At 43.7% G+C, this 19,837-nt stretch overlaps 1 protein-coding gene and 1 long non-coding RNA gene across 9 annotated transcripts in view; one reads left to right on the forward strand and one right to left on the reverse strand.

The window, feature by feature from the left end:
• ERBB4 (erb-b2 receptor tyrosine kinase 4) overlaps window positions 1-19,837 on the reverse strand; it is a 507,767-nt gene that overhangs the window by 191,427 nt on the left and 296,503 nt on the right. The window lies entirely within an intron of this gene.
• LOC149917308 (uncharacterized) lies at window positions 9,288-9,541 on the forward strand. The gene is made up of 2 exons (XR_016468458.1): window positions 9,288-9,370; window positions 9,488-9,541. It is a non-coding gene; the product is annotated as an uncharacterized LOC149917308 (long non-coding RNA).

Here is a 19,837-nt window from a genome sequence, read left to right on the forward strand (position 1 = left end):
CAAGCATAGTGGCATTCTGGACTCAGTGGGGTACGTATGCAGTGCCATCACTGCCTTGCAGTTTTTAATGCTAGGTTGTTTTTTCACTCAGAAGCTGCCTGGTGCTTCCCAGGGGAGTTCAGGATTGCTCAGAACAGTAGAAGGAATTCCCAAAAGCAGCAACCAATATTTCTCTACCCCCCCCCTTCCCAAGGACTTAACACGATCTGATGAGAATCACGTTCTTTGCACTGCAGCTCAGGGCTAGCACAGCATCGCCAGAACCAAAGCAGAGAACATGCAGAAGAACAGCCATGACTCCCACAAGGCTGCCTCATGTAAGGCTGCGTCTGAGGGGATAGGATGGACAGCTGGCAAAGCAGGAGTTGACCAGAACAGAATTTGGATAACAATCTCAGTCCAAGCTTGTCCCTCCTCCAGCCTATAAAGCGCCCCACCTGAGTGCCAGCACAGCCAGAGCTGTCTCAAAGCTTGCTCCTTCCCACAATGTAAAGAGATAGGAGACAGCACCCTGACAAGTGCTGGCTGGCAGTCAAGAAGAGGGATAAAGTACTCAGTGCTCCAGCAGGCACTCTGAGATCTCTGCATTCACAAATTTACTGCTCTGGGTTGCAAAACCCAACTACCACTCCAAGCAGGTGCCAGCATCACCAGGACCCATGGCAGCAGCACTGACACCTCTCCTTGGGACTGCTGTTCTCAGTCCGCTTCTGAGTTATGGAAGAAGGGACTGAAGTCCAAACAAACCTGAACTTTGTTTGCATTTTCCTAAATCTGACAAGAGATGAGATCTGGTTCAACAGAAAAACAGCTGCTGAAGCACCAGCTGCTGCTCCCAAGTCCAGTGCACGCCATACCAGACACGCAATCCAACAGACTGACCTCTCCAGAGCACTGCCCAGCTTGCTGTGCACCACACAGTGCATTGCTAGCTGTCTCTTATTCAGGAGCCAAACCTCCAGTTCTACCTCTCTGGCGGAGCAGGCAGACATCAGAAGTGCTGGCAGCATCTCATTCGCAGCATGCCCTGCTGGGACTTAAACTCATCTCCTTCGAAAGGGCAGCGCCAGCAGGCTGCACCCCATCCTGAAAATGAAACCTACCATATGGCACATGGATACTTGGAAGGAGCTTAAAGCAACCACAGCTCAGTAAAAACATACAGGTACTTACTGCACTCATTTCTGAGAAGGCAGAAGGAAAATACAGCCACGCATCATATACACAGGAGAACAACCTACGCTGATAAAACAACCACCTTTAAGTACAAATTTACAACTTTTTTTTTTTTTGCTGTTGTGATTTTGATTCCCTTTCAGGAGTGATTAACCTTTCCCAGCATATGAAATGCTTCTTGACAGTCAAAGAATAAGCAGAAGACTCATTGTGTCTCAAAGCTTAAAAAAAAAAAAAAATCAGATGCTTCTGTTCAGCCATGGGGTTCTTCTGTATTTTCCCTTTAAACACATAACTCAGTTTTGTATTTACTTTGTTAATTAAAAATGAGATTTATTAAATTTGTAACTTAAAAATCCAATAAAGAAGAAGCCACGATAGGCAAAAGCATTTCCCTTGGTGTAACTGTTACAGAAGTCTATCAGTTTGCTACGAGCACAGATACACAAACTGACTGTGCCTATGAGAAAATGATAAAAACCACCCTGCTGATGGAGGAAAGTTTTGCTTATCAGCAGCATGTGTCATTACTGCCATGTAGTACAGATCCATGCTCCAGACAGGCAAATTCGAGGATGAGATCTTTTTCCTCTGAGGTCCTCTTCCAATGCTGTGCTATTATTCCAGTAACAACTATCTCTGAAATTAATTCAATGCCAGCACCCCGGATGCAGGGAAAAGGGAGTAGATAGCACTCTATACAAAAGGGATCCCAAAACACGATGTTCTTTACCTCTGAATTTTTTTCAATAATCTTAAATCGTTCATTAAATAACCAATGCTCTTTGCCTGAGCACGTAAAGCACTGAACTAAAAGAAACTGAAGAGAAATGGTGCAGACCTACCCTGAGTTTCACCATGCTAAGGGGATACAGCAAGGACTTGTCCAGGAGGAGCTCTTTGGAAGAGCACTGTGGACTAAGAAGGAGGGAAGGCAACAATGGGATAGGATGCTAACAAGTATTTCTTTTGTGCTCCTCCCTTGCTGCTTGGAAAATACCTAAGAAAGAGAGAGGAATCTAACTTTTAATCTCACAGAAGGAGGTGCCAGCTTAAGAACTTTCTGCTTGTTCATCCATTGTGTAATTCATCTTCTGCCTGCAAGTCAGTGAACTGCAAAAAAGTCCGGCATGGGTAAATCAGTGCCCTTGTAACTAAAACACATTCAATGTTCTTAAATGCTACTGTATGAGCAGTTGCGGGATCCAAAGCCTGGCCTAATTATACAAATTATTACAATAAATATTTAGGACTGCATATAGCATTTACATGGTTCTAAGTGGTGGAAAACATTTGTAGCGAACCATACCCGTTCTCTTGAAAGGAAAGTCAGCTGTTAGGCTTAGAGGTCCTTCACTCCCCATACAAATAAGATGTTTTGCTGTAGCTCCCAAACACCTTCATTTATTTGCTGTGATTGGGCTAGAGAGAAAAGTCTCACAGAGATGCACACAGAAGAGCTTATCTATCCGTTTAAACCAGAGAAATCCAGGCAGCTGACTTGAAATGTCTCTGGCTGCCTATTTCTGCCTTCTGATCCTTCCACCAACCACCACTCTGACTGTTTTAAAAGCCCTTTATATTTTGAACTGAAAAAAATATTTCAAAAAATCCCGGGTAACTTAAAGACATTTCTACCACTAATGAAGATTTTATTTTCTGAAACGTGTCGCTGACTGTATGTTTTACTCAGATGCTCCTTATTACCAAACACACTCAAAGGCAAATAAATGAGGCAACTCATTTAAAGGCCAATAAAATGTACCATGGCCAATCAAAATACAAGGAATCCATGTCAGTTTTTTAAATAATCAAGGCTCTTAGGAAAACAAATTAATACCCAAACTGTCACTCCTCAACTGTTCCTTAGCCAAGATAACTTAGTGACTCAGCTCCCAGACTGGCAATTAGAAATTGGCAAAGTATTTGATTGATACAACAGCAGTACTTAAATTAATGAAGCAGATAACGCCTATAATCAAGGAGAAAAACCTAAAAGGGTGTAGGTAGCATGTTATTACACCACAAAAGAGTTGATTTGTTTTCATTTCAGTTGTGCCTCAGTATGTTTACTAAATGTGCTTCATTTTATAGAGACTTCCATCTCTTTATGCACACAGCAGTTTCCATTAAAACGCCAACTTAGTTAACGATAAATCCCAGACAGACTGCAAGCTTAAGGGCTGTGAAACCTGCAGAAACCTCAGTTGCTTCACCCTAAAGGCCACTGCTGGCTAGCTGAGGGCAATTTGCTGGCAGACCAGAATTTCAGAGATGCTCCAATCTGCTGTGGGCAGAAAATGAGCCGATTGATTCCTCTAGGAATCAGTCCCTTTTCTCAGTGACTTCAAATCCTGCTCTCAAGTGTTTCTGACAACTTAACACACCCACTAATCTCCATAAGCACGCAGAGTTTTCATTTATGGAGAACTTTAAAGCCACACCTGGTGACCCACTCTTCTCAGGGACGGGAACTTGCAATAGATGCTGGCAGAGCCATGGGCTCTTGCTGAGGAATATTTCAGCACTTACTGCAACTGGTCTTTTGCCAGCTTCCCACAGGGAACGCGGGGCTAACTGGAAGATAAGTCACCAGGCCCTGTCACTTCATATTTCTCCATCACTCGCAGGACCATCATCCTTCAAAAGTCCATTTCCAGCTGAGCTATCAGAGGAGAATGAAAAATCATTCTTTTAAAAAGTCTCAGCAAGTAAAAAAGAAAAATGGATTTGGTTTAATTTAAAAGCTGTTGAAAATGTAAAATGACACAATAAGACAGGTCCCAGTTCATTTAGGACAGCAGCCTATTGTGCACACTTAAATACCCATCTTTGGTACATGCAGGCAAGTGGTCTTTTCCAAAGCTTTGCTCCTGTTTGGGATTCACATTGTGGAGATAACTTTGCTATAGATATGATGTCCTTTGCTCTAGTACAGTTACAGCTCCACTTTCTTGTCTTGCCAAGCTCTCGAGGGGCATGCAGCAGCAAACTCAAGGCACCTGTCAGAGTGCCAGGGGTTGTCATTAAAGACAAATGGAGAAACCACAACAACACAAAGCAGTTACTGCTGGGAACCTCAGCCAAGAGCTCTCCACTTTAAGATGCCACTACTTCTGTAACAAAAGGACCAGATGAAACGTTCAGACGTTGCAGTTTTGCTGCCTCCATAAGCTGTTAGATCAGTTCCTGGGTTTACTATAAACCTGCCAATAAACTAATAATCTCTGCCTCATTCCTAGATTAAATGCCACTGCTCAACTCCCCCCTACACTTCACAATCCCCATTAGAAGTTCAAAGGATGCAAATTCATACCTTTATCAAAAGCATGTAAACCAAGCATGTCACGTAAACATCAGATGTCACACTTCTTTTTATTTTATTTATTTCCAGAAGCGTAAACAGCAACACATTTCTCCCCAAAAAAACTAGAAAAGAGTAGTTGTGTGGGCATTGGAAATACTCTGCTTTTGTATTACACAGACAGGAGAAACCCTAAGGTTTCAAACTCTACCACTCTCCCCTCCCAGACGATATGACCAACATACTGTAACAATCTCATTAGCTATTTGATCCATTTTGCTTTTTCTCCTGCCATCCCTTAGCTATCAGAGGCCAGCTAAGAGCCACAGCATCCCATTAGTTTTGCCCTGTAGTTCACCTCCTGTCTCTGCCCCCCGCTTCCAGAGGCAGGAGCAAACACCCCAATGACTGAGGCACCCATGAGGTACAAACTAGTGCAGCAGCACCGCTGTGTGCAGGCTCCATACTTGGCAGAAGCTCCCTTTCCCTCTACAGGTGCACAGCATTAGCTTCAAAAGGCTGAGATAAAATCTGACCCACCCAAAGCGCATCACAGAAACTGGAATCAATAACGCAATCAATAAGGAGAGAAGCAGCTCCCCTTCCCAACAGCAGCACTCTCACCTCGCCAGGCAGGTGCTGCCGCTTCTCCTCGCAGACGCACTGCGAGAACGAAGCTCCCATTGATTCCTATGGGCTGCTGGATCAAACACTGCACCTACTTACGTATGACCAAAGGTTCTTAGGTAATAAAGTGAAGCAAAACAAAACTCAAAAAACCACAAAATGTCCTCTTTCTCCCTTATACACACACACTTAGCAAACAGCCTGGGGAGACCTGAAATCCATTCCCCCAAGCACATTTAAAACAGGAAAGCTACAGCTACAGTATTTGGCAGTCTAAGGCTTTTTCTTAAGACTATTTTGGGCAGATTTTCGAAGTGTCTAGTCCAGAAAACCAAATGAGAGGCCATCTACTTGCAGTAGGTATGTGCAAAGGCCACAGAGCAACTTCTGATGAGAAGAACCACTGGAAAGCAACTTCTAACATTACTGCCTCTTTTGAGTGCTCTCGCCTTTCATAGTACACAGCAATGAACACATGAAGAAGAGCTGTAGGTTTGCAATGAGACCATGAAAAGATGACACTGAAAAACCTAAGGAGAGTCATTCCCATGTGGAATTTCCTTTCTCCTCTACAATTTAGACAACTTTGAAGCCATTAAAGTAGCCTCCTGACACATCAGGAGTGCCACACAGGAAGGAAGCCTTCTCCTCACCATCCAGACTCAAAACAAAACCATGTTGGCAAGTTTAATCTGTACGTGACATAAAGCATTTCCTAAAGCTATGGCTGACTAACATAAATAAAGCTGGTTGTAATTGGCACAGTTTTAATTTCTTGATTAATCAGAGGCATAAGTAATTACAGCTGGCATGCTGATTTTGCCTTTTGAGGACTCAACATAGGAAAGGTAGCAACACAAGAAGCAAGAAACTTCCTGCAGCTCAGGAAGAGGTGAAGCAGCTGATGCATTCAAGGAACCAGATGTTCTTGAAAGTACTTGTAAGGCTGAGCTGAAGCCATCTGCTCTCAGTGCTTTGCCACTTGGAAGGTGTGATATTGCATTCTCGATTTCCTCTCTTGATATCACTGCTTCTAATTGAGGTTTCTGCTCCTCCGAGGGTCTTGGGGTGTTAAGTTTCTTCTAGAAATGATGCCCTCATTCAGTAATGACATATTCTAATGTAAAACATAATTTAAAGAAAATAGCACAAAGGCCCCTATCACAGTCTCCACCCCCACCTGCCCAGAGCTGGTATCACTGGTGGAACTGGATGGAGATAGTACTGTGGCAGTAACAGAATGGCTTTTTCTCCAAACACTGCTGCAAACTTTTGCTCTGCAGTTACAGTTGACAGCAGGTTTGCCACACCGGGGCTGGGAAGTGCTGCACTTGGGCTCACAAAGCCTGGAGGGTTATTTTAAGGTTTCCTGCTCTGTGTCCAGGCCACCCTCAAGCACTTGTGGCTGCCAGGGCTGGAGCCTCTTATCTCCTACCAGATTCCTCTTTCCCAGGGACTCCTACAGGACATAACATCCCAGGACAGCCCTGCCCCACACCTCTGTGTTGGAGCTGAGGATTAGCACCAGGCTGTGGGAAGGCTGCTAGGGCCACCACCAGCTCCCTGGAGGTCATCGGCACACAGCCTTAATCAGAGCACCTCAGAAAGCAGGGGGACCTGCATACCTTTCCTTTCCTGGAACAGGAGTCTCTGCGTGGCTGAGGGTCACGCTGCAGTCTGAGGAGCCACGCTGATTTGCAGATTGATTTACCAAACTCTGCCTTACAGCTTCTTCTGTGCCTTTCAAGCACATTTTTGCCTTCCAATGCCCTTCACTGTGACAGCTCACACGCTACCACTCAGGAAGATGATGCTCGGTGAGGATAAATGTCAACTGCCCTTTAGAGATGTTTGTAATAAAGCAGCTTCCCTGCTGGCTGTTCCCCATATCTGTTCCAGAAGTGGACTCTGACTCAGCTCGGCACTACACGATACCTGCTCACATCAGAGGCAGCTCTGAGCACAATTTACTGTTACCTTTTCCAGTATGATATGCTTTGAACAGTGCTTTTGATTTCTGTTTCCATCACAATTGAATGGGCTATGTAAAATGTGCCAACCTAATGGTTCATAAAACCTCTTTTCTAGAGAAGGAACGTTCACGGTTCATCACGACTGAAAGCAAGGAGCTCCTGCTCTGCATGCCTGCAGGCTCCATCCGGAGCTTTACAGAAAGGCTTTTCAAAAGCTGGATGCTGGAAACCCATTCCTATCAACTCATTCCCTAAGAGCTTTCTCTGGGTTAACTTCAAGTACGTCAGGACAAAGAATTGACACTTGTGAAGTCTGTATCGTGGCCTAACAGGCTTCACGACTGGAAAATTCTTCCTACTGCACTTCTTCTGTGGCCAGTTGATTCTGTGAATTCTAGTTACAGCTGTGCCAGACTTCATTTTTCTGAACGTGAGCAAAGAAGCTAAGCTTTCACTGCTTGCAACACAGTCCTCCACAGTCATTCATGCAAAATTGAAGACCTTCCAAACACAAATTCCTTTTGAGCTGGAAAAGTTCTACCAACATGAAGCATTTTGTAATATTCCCTGCTGCCACCCTGTTTCTGCAATGGCAGGCTTCCTTCCTTTGTAGTTTCTTTGTAACAAGCCAGAACAAAACCACAGCACGTCAGGACTAGAAGTGTTGCCCATGTAGTGAAAACATGCCGCTGTTCCCACATGAGTGCATATTGTTTCAGAAGAGCTTTGATGACACGGTGTCAGAAATAAACCAGCAGAGAGATTGCTCCTGTCAAGTAATCACAAACACCTCATTTTAGTGCTGTGGGATGTTTCAGCTCTAACAAGTCGCGGGACCAGTGGGAGTGAAAGCTGTGCCATTGCAATAAACTCCTGCAAAGTTCAAGACAAAGGTGACATCTCAGGTGAGCAGAGGCTGCCTGCAGATAGGGCCTATGCAGAGCATCAGAACCACAGCTCCCTGACAGTCAAGAGGCTGACGGGCATCTATTGAAAACATTAAGTGTGCACTGTGCCTAACTGCAGCTTTCTCTAGGAAAGTGAGTTGGGGGGAAAAGGGGTGCTTTGGTAAAAGCCAAAGACCTAGTGATATAAAATAAGTTTTCTGAATGTCAGTGGAATTTAGCAGAATCCTGACAGTAAAAAAATTAGAGACACAGGCTTGGACCTGATGGCCTGACTGAGGCTCCCAGGCTCCACGGTGTGCCATGTGCTGCAGGGCCCTGAGGAAAGCAGGTATTTCCATCACCACGCAGTCTGCATACTCACTTCTCAGGAAAAAAGGAGCATGCCTGGGATGAACTCCTCATTAAGTTCTCCAGTGTTATACCACATAACATTCAATCCTACAAATCACTGACATGACAAACCCTTGAGATGACTAATTCCTGAAATCAATTATGCTACTGGAGAGGAAAAAGGGATTTAGGAAACTTTTAACTCTTAAAAGAGAAAGCCTCTCCTAAATCAAGAAATAGTGGAGATAAATGCAAAATGCTTACATTAACAGCAGGTGAGAAAAGCAGAAGCAGCCCAAGGGAGAGGCATAACAACACCTACACCCATGAGCTTAGATGCTTGGGGAGAAGCACAGAGGCCCAGATTCTGTCTCAGAAATATCAGAGCAAAACCCAGGCAGATCAAGTGCAGTATGAAACTGGTAAGACAGAAAAAAACACCAAGATGTCAATAGTTTACGGGCTGGTAAGTCCCAGAGCACTACATGATGTTATGATGTGGAATATCGATAACCAAAAAGCATAAAACCATAACACAAGACCAGCTAAAGGCCAGACACACTGCTCTTGGTGGACTTACCCCCTCACTGTAACCTGCAAAGTAGGCTGGGCTCATTTATAGTCAAAAAGTTGTAACGCTGTAATGCAATAGAAAGCACAGCAATGACAGTAGAGTAACAAACCCCTAAGCTGCAGCAAGTGAGGATTTGCTCAAATACAACAGCCACAGAAACAGAAACAAAGGAAAAAAGCTGGTTACCTTCAGAAGGTATCAGGGATCTCCAGCAAAATCCCCCCTGCCTTCACCACCAAGCCCTAAATAAGCTCTGGGGAGGGGTGGATCCTGGCTCCAGCCCTTCTGGTCACTCAGTGCATTGTATGCACCTGAGCTCCCCTGGATTGGCCCTGCTTCCCACCAGGTGCTCAATCACTGCTTCAGGCTGTGACTTAGCATTGCCACTACACAAGTGAATTTTGAAATAAGTATAGCTGATAACTGGCATTTTAATTACCCACCAGCCCAGCAATTCATCAGCAATGTACAATGTGAGGTACATCTCTGGTACTACTGCAGTACAAATAAAGAAATTGCTGTATTTTTCTGGATGCTTTACAGCAAAACCAGCAAAGTTCTAACAGAAGATCTATACCTCTATATGTCTGTACAGCCAGGTACTGCTCAGCACGGACTGCTGGATCCCACAGCACAGGACCACACAGCAGGGAGCTTCACACAAACACTTCAGAAGATCCGACGCAAGACTTCAACCAGTGCAGGAAGTGCATCTGATGGCATTCCCAGAATATCCTGACTGGACATATTATGGACATACTAGCAGGAACTAAAGATCTTCTCTTGTTTTCCTACTACCAACACTGTGTAATCACATATGGTACAACTGACTTAAAAACCCTGGCAGATGCAGCCTCTGTCAAAGTCCCAACAAACTCCAGTGGTACAGCATGAGGTCCAGAGCTCCAAGGAAAGGGAGATTATTTACCATTATATCATTATCATTGTACATTTACAAGCTTGTTTGATAAATCCTGCTGCACTCACACAACGCCAAAAATACTCCGTTAATTCTATTTGCCTGTTACTGTTTTCTACGCTAACTCATTTGGCTAATGAAATATTTCCACTGCACAGGACTGAACTGCTGCAGGATTGAGATAAATCTTTCAATGATATTTTGATTTGGAATTAAATCATCAGCATTATCTGGCCTAGTTTCCTGAGCCATTAAGCGAAGAGATGTTGTTTCAGATCAGCAAACAGCCCAGCTGTAGAGCTATGAGAGACAGAACATGCAAAATCAGTCCTTTCATAACCATATTATACGAAAACTGCAAGACCTGTTTTCAGAGGAGTTGGAATTTTGAAGTCTGACTTCTTTGTCCTTTAAGACAAAAGTCAAAAATTCAAATTCCTCTGGCAGAAAGATCTCTTTCTTACATTACTGAAAGCATTTCACTTCAGAAAATGTAAATATTTCTTTTTGATTTGCACCCAGAAAAATTTAATATATATAATGAACGAAAATATTCAAAGCTAAATGTATTTTTAAAATGAGAAGCTGAAACAGTACATCATCAAAACCATCTCAGGAGAGTCGGGAAATCCCAGAAGTTACTTCTGCTGAAGCATTCTCCTTCATCAAACCATTTTGGCTCTGATGGAGGAACTTCTTGCCCCTGACAGTGGTTCACACCTGCAGCTCTGCCAACCAGGTCTCACTCAGACATGTCCAAGCAATAGGAAAGTCCATGGGACAAGCTCTGAGAGTCTGTCCTTCCATCAGCTAGATGAAAAACGTCCTCTAGAGCATAACGAAGAACAGATGAATATGCTCCCAGGTAAGACCAAACAAAAGAGGTAACTTCTAAAATGTACTGCTGTAAACTAAGGATTTCCTATTATTTGTTACTAGTTTTTCAGTATTCAAAATGTCTTGCATAATGCTGCAGTGTATGACATCTGAAATGAATATAGATTGTACATTTTCATCATGTCCAGAACTAATTCTAATTAATATCTTGTCTCCAAGTATGCAGAATCTAAGAAGAAAACATGCATTATCTAGGGAAACTAAAAATAGGCCTCCCCAGGCAACAGTAAAGTTGTGCTGTCAGAGAGCTCCCTCCTGCCCTGAAATCCTGACAATGGAATGTGATGATGAACAGGATATTAGCAGATGCACAGCAGTAGCAAAGATGACTGAAGTAAATCATATTGTAAGAGAGACAACTCCTTTTTCATATTACTGGATCAACTGGAAATACATAAAGAGTCCATACATAACGTTTACCTCATCACCTTCACAAGAAAGGTCATGAAAGAGCTTTCCAAAGCTTTTAAGAAAAGAGATGACAGTACTGAGTGAGAAATTCCTATTTTCAAGATGTTGTTTGGGATATTTACCTGAAACTTTTGCATCTTCACAAAGTTAGGCATGTTCACTCGGGGTAAATTCCAAGTCACTAGTTACAGATAATACACAACAATTTGGCACAGCAAGGTTTCACATTTTCAAGAAGATACCATTTTCAGAACATTACTGTGTCTTCATTATCCCTGAAGCAAGGAGAAAAGCCAAGATAGCTGTCAAGACACCTGAGAAGAGTTCCTAATGTGATGATGCCTTTTGGGCCCTAATAAATAGCAGAGCAACTTGTTCTCCCTACCAGTAAATTCATCTCCATGTTAGGAAGAGAAGAGGAGCTGCAGCCCCCACACCAGACAGCTGTATTCACCTGAGAGCCCTACCAGCAATTCCTGCTCCCCAAGTGGGTGACTGGAACCCTTCCACCAAAGGAGGCTGGCTAATGGATAGCACACTTCCTGGGTGAATTCTGGAGTGAAAAATCACACAGAAAATCATGACACCTTCAGAATTCATGAGCAGCTTCTGTACCCTTTCCAGTGTAAAACCAACAATACAGCCTCCTGAAGAAAACGCAGTGGAAAGTGGTGAGCGTATTTGTGATAATCCACACGAACTGGGCACTTGCAGGAGGCTGCCAATGTATCTCCCAGGTGCCCAAACCAGCCCCAGCAAAGGGACTGCCTAGGGACAGGAGGTGGCCTGGCCTCTCCTGCAGCACCCAGCAGCCATGGCAGCTGTCTGTGGGACACCAGACCTGTCTGCCTGCCCAATAGCCTGCTATCCATGATCTTGACCAAGACCCTCTGTCTTGTACAATGGAGAGAGCAGCAAATTCCCCTTTACAGGATAATGTAAAGCCACAGACATTAACAACTGTGAGGCCCTCTGTCTGCCGTACAAATACATTAAAAATAAAAATATAACAGGTGCTCTATCTGAGAAGCGAGGTGTGACCTCCTGCCTGGGAGGCTCCCATCTTATACCCTTGTGCAGGGTTTGCTCCCTGGGGCCAAGGAGAACAAGGAGCATCACCCTAACCTCAAACCACAAAGCACTCCTGTACATTCTGGCTGCAGAAAGGCTGTACCACAAGCTGCTGAAGATCTGGAAGAAGAAATATGCTTCGCTGAGTATGTGACAGGCAGGGGGAACAAAATCTGTCTGCAGTTCTTCATGAAACCCTTGGCTATCTATATACCAAGCACCTACTAATTATTTATTGTTTCCATTCTGGAAGTGCACATCACAGTGGCTCTGGGGAAGATCTTTCATCTTCAGTGCTGTATATTCCTCTGAGGACAGGGGCTTTAGTACCACAGTGTCTTGAGACCTCGGAGCTCCCACAAGTGCAACAGAGGTTCAGCACTAAAACAGAATTATTAAGTGATCTGATTAATTTGCAAGCTGGCTGACTGGCTAAACAACTAATGTGCACCTTGGCTCCCTCCCCCCCAAAGGGTTCTTGCTTTCTTCAGTTCCCTAAGAAACAGCTTTATTCATACCCGCATTGTTTTGGGAAGGCAAATATGATTGCTTTTAATATAACATTAGTGTTATGAAGTTGTGATTAAAGCTAACTACCATCACAGGAAAATCACTGTGGTTTTTTTTGTTGTTGTTGTTTTTTAAATATGCTGATGCCTTTTCTGAGCACACAACCTATAAAGGATGCCACAGAGAGCTATTTTAGAAAGTTTACTTCTATTTACCTTCAGTTAAAGGGCTTATCAAATTTTAACTCTCAAAGCACAAAAAGCAGCCGTTGCCTTTCAAAAGCGGCATACAAGCTAGTTATTTCCCAATACAAAAAAGAGAACTGAAGCACCTCTTGCACTTCCAGCTAACAAGCAGTATCCCCTGCCATTTAAGCACCCTGCATTTTACACAGCTTTTCTAAAAGGCTGATTTCCACCTCAAAGCAGCTGCAGCCTGATATAGGCACAGACACTCCGTTTGTGAAGATGTCCTTCCAAGAAGCGTGGAAATGCACTTATTTACTATAGCAAGAGGTAATGAAATAAAAATACACAAGAAATTATTGCTTTTATAAAGCAGGATTTAAATCAGCACTATTGTGTTTCATAGTATGCCCTACTCCTTTCCACACTTAGCAGGTTTTTTATTTAGTTGGAGGCTTTCAGCTCTTTGTTGTGTGTTTGTTTTTCTTTTTTAAAGAACGATGACTGATTCATAGTTCTCAGTATCCTAATTCAATGATTCAGTCCAAAAATAAAGGAACTCCCCTTGGGAATTTCAAAACTTTTTCTTCTTTATTTGAAGACAATATCTGTATCTACCCTTCAGGCTACAGTTTGAAATTAATGTTTCTGTCTTTCTTTCCCTGCTTCTCACAGGAGAAATGAACCAACACTCCTAACAGTGTAAATCCAAAATGTTTTTATTAGTATTATAATCAAGCCTATGAAAAAAAGAAGAGAAGAGAAGAGAAGAGAAGAGAAGAGAAGAGAAGAGAAGAGAAGAGAAGAGAAGAGAAGAGAAGAGAAGAGAAGAGAAGAGAAGAGAAGAGAAGAGAAGAGAAGAGAAGAGAAGAGAAGAGAAGAGAGGAAAGGAGGTAGAAGAGTGCTATAGAGGTATAATCTTCAATTAAAAGTGGTTAAGTTTGCCATCACTGGGCTAATAGGGAATTTGGAAACAGGAATAACTTCCAGACAGGTCAACAAAGAATATATGTGATTAAATAAAAATTGCTGCTTATACTATATGTGTATTACTTATTACATCATTGACTGGCAAACCTGTAATTAAACCTTGCTGAGTGCTTTGATTGTTTTCACTTTGGTGCTGTACACAAGAAATCTCCTGCTGTTTTAACACAAGATCAAGAATAATCAGTAACAGAACAATGAAAAAAAACAACAACAAAAAACTAGAAGGAAGAAAAGCTACCCCAGCTAAAACAAAGACATTTCCTATACAAAACCCCAAAGCTAAACGTCTGCAATCTGGTTGCTGTAGCTCAGTACATCAGCTGCATTAGTAAAAGCCCAGTGCTTCAGAAATCTGCTCCTGCACTCACTGTATTTACCAACACTGCTTGGTAATACAAGACGTTCGGGGAAGTGAAGTCCCTTCCAAATACAAAATCCAACTATTTGTTTCCTCTTCTGCTGCCTTACCAGAGCCTTTCTAGCCACGTATATCAAGAATACTGTACGTGCCATGACAGCATACACACCAGAAACAACTGAAACTGCAGCTTGATTCTGAAGAGAAGGTTTGGATACTGAGAAGAGCTGGAGACTGCACAGCCACAGGCTCTGTTTTTCCCCACCTCTAACTAACTCCATAAGCAAGAACCAGAGGGTGACCCTCAAAAGGAAAAAGCACCTGCAGTTAAGTTTAATCATCAGATATACACATTTGAATGTCACTATCAGAAATGGAACAGCAGGACAATACATCCAGTTGGCTAAAGGCTGTGTGCTCCAGGAGGTACAGCTCCACACAGTGACCACTGCATGCCCCACACAGCTGCACAAATTCAGCCACAAGAGCATCAGCAACATCTGGCTGGAAGCACAGCTACTGTTTCTCAGGTCAGGGATGTGACATCACAGGCCTTGGAATTACTGGCCCAAGGATTAAAAATGAGAAGAGCTACAGCATTCCATGCAAACAAACCATTTTGCAGTGGCAGTAGCAGAGCAGAGAACCACTTTGGGCAGTAAACACTGGACAGCAGCTGGTCTGTCTTGCTTACTTTCTGCTTCTTTCATGCTCAGCAGCTGCCAAGGAACTCTGCTTCCTTTTTGGTTGACAACAACCACTTTTCATACACAGGAAGAAAAACCCACAGCTTCTGGAATGGGCTTTTTCTTCCTTACAGCACACTGACCATCTCAAGTGGAAGTGGTATCACTCCTCCCAGGCCACTCAGCACAAGGCTGGGTGTCTGAGCTGCGACCACGCTGCGATGGAGCAGAACCAAGCCCAGGACATCGGGCTGCGGGACTGAGACCACATACAGAGTGAAACTGAGAAGGGAATTACAACGCGTGCAGCAGAAATGCACACATCTACAGTGTCTGTGGAAACACTGCACCCCAGGAAGCACAGAAAGTATAATAAGCTGCAAACCAATAGGTATTAGGAGGTAAGCTTCCATGTCAGCAAGACAAAGGATCACAGCATACAGATACATAAAGAACCAGAGTAAAGAACCAGAAATCCTATGTAAATATTTATTAGTGTACTTCAGCCTGGATGGACTGGAAAAAGACAATGCAAATTTAGAAACCTACTTCAGATGGCAGAACACAAAGTCCTCTCAACAGCATTCTGAAGTGGGGAAATACTTTTCCTTCCCAAAGGCATCCCGCATCGATAACTATAATTCATCATCAAAGTAAGCAAACAAAAGTAGGGATGTCACAGACCTAATATGTCTTCTTCAAACACTTGTAACCAGCTGGTATAGCAGCATTGTACTTTACAAGGTCTGCTTCTCTTGCAAAGGCTAAATGAGGTCTACTTCCCTACTGCTCACAAAGCTTGCAGTACAATATCTAAGCAGACCCAGTACCTCGATCTTCTGTACTCAGCTCCGGCAAGGCCGCACCTCAAGTGCTGTGTTCAGCATTGGGCCCTTCACTATAAGACATGGAGGCCCTGGAATGTATCCAGAGAAGAGCAACAAAGCTGTGATGGCCTGGAGCACAAGTCTTACGGGGAGTGGCTAAGGGAGCTGGGGTGGTGCAGTCCGGAGAACTGGAGGCTCAGGGGAGACCTTATCACTCTCTAGGACTGCCTGATAGGAGGCTGTGGCGAAATGGGGGTCAGCCTCTGCTCTCATGTAACAGCAACAGGATAAGAGGTGATGGCCTTACATTGCATCAGGGGAGGCTCAGGTTGGATATTAGGAAAAACTTCTCAGAGAGAGCTGTGAGGCACAGGTACCCAGGGAGGTGGTGGGGTCACGGTCCAGGAGGTGTTCAAGAAATGTGCAGATCTGACATGCGGTTTAGTGAGCACAGTGATGACAGGCTGATGGTTAGACTGGATGATCCTTGTGGTCTTTTCCAACCTTAAGGATTCTATTATTCTGTAGAACTGCGGGATAGCAGGCTTCACGCTGACTGTGAAGCTGGCTAGTTTCTCATCTTTTGTTTCTTACCGTGCAAAAGTCTTTATGACACAAATTTACTTTGGAGAAGAAGGCACCATGTCCCTTGCTGGGACAAAATCAGCTCTGCTCATGCTGCCATGGCTGCTCTAGTCTGAATTTCTGTTGATTGTGGGAAGAGATACAAGTTCTCAACAAAAGTCATTTGGAACAGCTTGTTTTCAACACTGCCTTCCCCACACAGACACCTTCCATAGACTTCTTATACAGATCAAAGCTTCTGAGGACCATTAGGTCTGTCAAATCAGGCTCACCACCTCAATTAGGATCGCTGCTCTGTGGTCTGATTCCAGACCAGCACTGCACCAATGCACTCCTTCCCTCCACCTTGATGGAAGCTTTCTGATCTCTGCAAGCATGCAGGAGAAGGGCTGTGTACCCAGAGTGCTGCCTCCACCAGCTGCACGAAGCACATCACCACCAAGGTGCTCACTTCAGGAGTCACTGCCTCCTTTCGGAAAGCTGAAACTTTATAAAACATGAGCATCTTTTTACAAAGCATACATTGCTTTATCTGGGATGGAAGATAAGGTTTTTCTGTGTAATATTTTCATAAGCAAGCTAGAGAAACACAGTCCTGGGAGCAACCTGGAGGTGGGTGAAAGCTGGTTAGTACCAGTGGTGTCAGGACAGAACAGTCATACAGGGAGTGATGTCTGGAGCCTGTTTGATTCCCTACAATTTCAGCCTGAGTGATGGACAAGAATGCTTGCTTATTTCTTTCCAAATATCAAGCTGTGAGGGACTTCAAATAAATGTTGGAATTAAATTAGAATTTGAATACAACTAACAAATTGAAAAAAATGAGCTGAAAAGAATAAAACTGACAGGGACAAGTGGCGGAGACTGTGCTGAGAGAGCAGTAATCCACTGTACAAATGCTGGGTGAGAAAAGTGGGCAGAAAGTTCTTGACAAAAAGGCATGGCATACACCAGGCTGCAGCACAGAGAGGCAGAGGGCCTGCGGTGTTCTGAGACAATCCTTCCGTGCCGCTTCGTCCCAGCAAGGCTGCAGCTCAAAGGCTGAGTCTGCACTTCAGAACAAGGTGGGCTCATCGAAAGAACACAGAAATAAATGAATGGAGCCCTACAAGGGTAGGTAGGAAGCAAGGGGCCTGCTTAGTCTAAGGAAAAGGTGACTGAAGATGATGATAAAAAAATCTATGAAGGCTGTATAGAGGGATGCTCAGACATAGAGCAGCAGACTACGGCAGAGGGAAGAAAGGTTCATGCGAAGCAAAACACGGGGACAATCTTCAGACTGCCTTGGGAACCGTCTGGGAACTACAAGCTATGTGTGTACCACTGACATGGCCATTGCCTCCATGCAGCCTCTGCTGAACCACTTGGCTGCCTGTGTTAGGTGTTCCCCAGCCCACCAGACACCTCCACTACCCAAAGCTCCCAGGCAAGGAGACATGTGCCTGGCTAAGAGGCACTTAACTGAAGCAAAACTAACTGAAAACAGTGCTTTTCATGTACGAAACTTCACCCTTCAAGACTCTGATATTCACTGAATCACGTCATCTGTAAATAAAAAGAGTACAAAAGTACAAAAGAGTACTGACTGGCAAAGACAGATGTCCCATCTTGAGTCCTTGGTATTTGCAAATAACAAAAGAAACCACCAAGGAAAGGCAATAGATGTATAACTGAAACAGATTTTTATAGGTGCTTTGTCAGAGACTTCCAACAGGTCACGGAACAAAACAGAAGGGGGACTGTTATGAGCTCCTGATGTAAAAGTACTTTTTAAAGCAACATATACTAACGTTCTTATTTTCTTCCCCAAACTTTATTCAAATTTACATTAGTTATTATTTGCCTGGTTAATTTGTTTTCCTGAAATCCTTTAGAAATTAGGATTGCTTAAAGCAAAATTCTCTGTATTGGTTAGTGCCCCTAATAAAAGCCAAGGTTTCGCAAGGATTCTTGTTTGTGGCACTGGGCCAAGACTCAGAAGATGGCAAGGGAAGGGGCAAACTGATGTACAGAGTGGGGAATGGGTTTTAGCAGGGAACATCACCAGTGCTCACAGAACAACAGGTTACTTGGAGGAGCGCCAGCTCACAGCTGCAAAGCCAGAAGGACCTATGGAAACAGGAGCCCAAAACAGGTCAGTGTGTGGAGCTATTTGAAAAGACCTATTTTCTGTTTCATAGCAGGAGATGCTTGCTGAATGTTTCTGGAAAGAATACTGTTATTTGTATGCCTAAACAAGACAGGAAATCTTCTGAAAACCTTGCTTCAATTCAGAATGATGAACAACCTATATTCCATGCGCAACAATTTCAAAAATCACACTTGTTCAACCACTCCTTTAAATAAGCATGCCCGAGGTAAGTGGGGACAAAGCACAGCAGTATCACAACACCATTCAGGCATAGTAATTGACATAGATCATACAGGACTAGTAAAAAGTCACTTTAGCTTCCCTTGGCTGTTAAATGTTCATAACCAAACCCATCGTCAACAGCTGCAAGAAGTAATAACAGAAAGCATTAAATCACAGCTCTTGGAATGATTTGGAAAGCCGAGGCCCAGGCAAACGAACCCACCACAAAGCCCAGCCCCCAGCACATTTCCTTAACCCAGAAGTACTGCCCACTCCCCTCCTGACCGCTCTCTGTCCAAAGGGACTGCAGTACTTTCGCACGGTGCGATTCTCTTTCAATAGCAGGGGTAGACAAACAACTCACATTCTTCTCTTCCCACATGTAATGGCATTTCAGCAGTTTGCAATGAACCCTTTTAGGGGATCAAGGCTGGCCCCTCAGCAACACAGGCACAGCGCCAACGCCTCCTCTCCCAGCAGCAGGTTTTTATCCTCCTGCAAACCAATCTGCATTTAGGACTGAAATATGCTACCTGTGGAGCTGTTATATTTTTTTACTGAAGCAAATTACAGAAGCCAAAGGAACCCGCACATAAGTAAGATGTCTGATTGATCAGATCTGTTGCACCGACAAAAGCTTTCAAAGAGAAATTGGTTTCCTGTAAAACAGCCTTCAAAACCCTGAAAGCACTCTGATTCCTGAAAATTCATTATTTCCCAGTAATTAAATGTTCTTCCTTCTTTTCACCCTAACTGTATTATAAATGGTGAAATAAAACATCATGAAAAGGACAAATACTACATCACCTGTCACAGCTGAGGAGAAGGCGAGTTGGAGACAGGCTATTTTGCCAAGTTGATGTTTTGAAGATTTCAGAGCAAATTTGAGGCTAGGCATGGGATCTGCAGAGAACTGATAGGCACCACTACCTCCTGCCTTCCCAGCGAGACCGCAGCTCCCTTCGCTTCTCCTTGGAGAGAGCTATTCTCCCTTGGCCCGCTTCATTTCCTCCATTCCTGCTAAACGAGATAAGCCCAGGGAGCAACAATATCCATTAGCAGGGTTAGCAAGGCCAAGCTTGACTCTTCAGCAGAAAAAGGCCCCCGAGCTCCCAGAAATGGTTCAAAATTTAGGAGGGCTTTGCTTTGTTCT

Source organism: Phasianus colchicus, chromosome 7 (genome assembly GCF_987193195.1).
Source record: "Phasianus colchicus chromosome 7, bPhaCol1.hap1.1, whole genome shotgun sequence".
NCBI lineage: Eukaryota > Metazoa > Chordata > Aves > Galliformes > Phasianidae > Phasianus > Phasianus colchicus.